This window comes from Jatropha curcas, chromosome 2 (assembly GCF_041381405.1).
Source record: "Jatropha curcas cultivar XTBG-Jc1 chromosome 2, XTBG_Jcur_1.0, whole genome shotgun sequence".
In the NCBI taxonomy this organism is placed as follows: Eukaryota; Viridiplantae; Streptophyta; class Magnoliopsida; order Malpighiales; family Euphorbiaceae; genus Jatropha; species Jatropha curcas.
Window position 1 is genome coordinate 11,031,624 of NC_143152.1, and position 2,632 is coordinate 11,034,255.

Genomic DNA, 2,632 nt, shown 5'->3' on the forward strand with positions numbered 1-2,632 from the left:
CGTCAAAGTAACCCTTGTGCTGGTATCGCATGAATAATCAACATAGAAGTTAGTCCCGTTGAAAAATATGTTCTATCTTGTGGTTCTACTGTATAGAACAAAATTGTTTTAGAGATAATGACTAATGGATGTAAGCGACGAGAGGCAAAACTACTGTCCCCTTAACAACAAATTAATTCTATAAAATTTTATAAAATTCATCTAAAAATTTAAAATTTTATATTTGAAATGAGAAAAAAAATATAAATTTAAATTCTACAAATTAAATTTTATGGAATTAGACGTGTTTAATTCAAATTTTACTAAAATTATTGAAACTTTTAAATAAATTTCACAAAATTAAACCATTGAAATTTCTATTAATAAAATTACCATTTGCTGTAAACTCAATTGTTTTTACTTTTTTTTCCCTCTTTGTTACTTTTTTTTTTTTTAATTCAGGTAATAACTAACTTTATACTTTTACTTTTTTTTTCCTTTTCTCTTTTTGAAAAATTCCTACTAACGTTTTTTTTTTTTTTTTTTGAAATCTGGTAATAACTCACTTTATTTTTTTTTCCCTTTTATTTTTTAATTTTTTTGGAAAATTCCTACTAACGTTTTTTTTTTTTTTTTTGAAATCTGGTAATAACTAACTTTATATTTTTACTTTTTTTTCCTTTTCGTTTTTTTTTTTTTTTTGAAAATTCCTGCAATTTTTTTTTTTAAAATCTGGTCACAACTAAATTTATATTTTTACTTTTTTTTCTTTTTATTTTTTTTTGAAATTCCAAACTATTAATAATGTTTGTTTTTTTAAAAAAAAATCTAGTAATAATATTATGAAACTATAAAATGTGACCATCAATAATTGTTTTCAAATGCAATTGAAACGGTAATAATTTTTTTAAATATTTTTATAGTTTTCAAATTAATTACTTGAATCAATAAGTCTTTTAGCAATTAAATAATTATTATGATGAATTTTAATGCTTATATAATTAATTAATTGATTAATTAAAAAATAATAAGTTATTTTATTACATATAATAAATTGGTGTTTTTTATCTATTTTTATGAATTATTATGTTAAGCATGTTATAAAAAATAAAGATAAATGAAGTTTCATTTAAGAATTTATTCCAAACATAATTTTGTAGAATTCAATTGAAATCCTTATTTTAAATTATGACATACCAAACATGAGAAATTCATTTATAAATGAGTTCTAATTAGAATTCATTTACAAATGAATTCTAAATTTATTTACAAATGAATTTTATATTCATTATTCATTTGTTTCAAATATAGTGTATATGTCTTTTAGAAAAACAGAAAATTTTTCTTAAGCTACATGCCAGGAATGAACCTTGTTAACTGCATGTTTCTGTTGGTCTTCAATTGCTTTACCCCGGCCTTTTAATCTTTCTTTAAAAATATTTCTTCAATGGGGCTATTTGAAATTTAAAAAAAAAACATTTGAGTAATCATTTAAAAAAGAACTTGATAGATCATAATATTTTCATAAGAAAAAGAAATACAAATATTGAAAATTGAAATTTTCTATTTGAAGATGATTTTAGCAGAAGAGATTAATCCTTCGGGTAAAAATTGGTCAATTTTTAAATAGGACGAAAAAATAAACTTTCCTCAATATTGTCTCAAATATTTATTTTAGAAACTTGTTACAACTCACACCTGCAAAACAGCTTAATATACCAAATTTCAATGGAGAAACATGTCACACTACTAAGTTCCATTGGTAAAAAAAACTTACCAGAACTTGAAGATATGAAGTCTTCAACCACAAGCACTCAACAATCCATCTTACAAGATCCACATAAAAGCTGCTAAATAATAAGGAACAACCCCATGAAAGGAGATAAATTAATAACCTCACTAAGAAGGTACCAAAAATACTCAAAACCTATCAACTATTATAGATATGAGAAATAATCATAAGTTTGGAAATTATTGGAAATGAAACTAAATAAAATAAAGAAAAATGATAGAAAGGAACAAAAAGAACCATCACCGACCAAAGAAGACGGCTGGGCGGTGGTTCAAAAAATAAAATCTAAAATAACATATAAAAAAAAGCAAGAATGAGAGAAAAACAGCTAGGTTTTTTTAGGTTGAACCGAGGAGTAATCATCTTCTAAGAAATGCTAAAACCTCCATTAACTTTTCTAATTTTTTCTCTATGTTAATTATTAGTCTTCATATCCGATTTATTCTTAGTTTAAATATTTTTTAATAATAAATTTAAATTTAAATTTAAGGATTACTAATTAATTTTAAATATTCTTTCTTAATAATATTTGTCTTTTTTTTTAAGTTTTGATATTAAAAATTTTTAATTGATAATATCAGATATAAATATTAGTTATTATCATAATAAATGAGTTTAAATATTAATTATTTAATCATAATTTAATTATACTGTTACGATTATAATTAAGTTCAAAAATTAACTGTTTTAATATCAATTATGAAAATTTTATCCTTAAGATTTCTTATTGAGTTGGTAAGTTCAAATATTAGTTCTTTAATAACTCAATTAATTATGAAATAAGTCTTTTCTAATTTAAAAAAAAAATCTTTGGATGCAAAAAATTGACTCCAAATCTTATGTTCAAACTATATATATCTT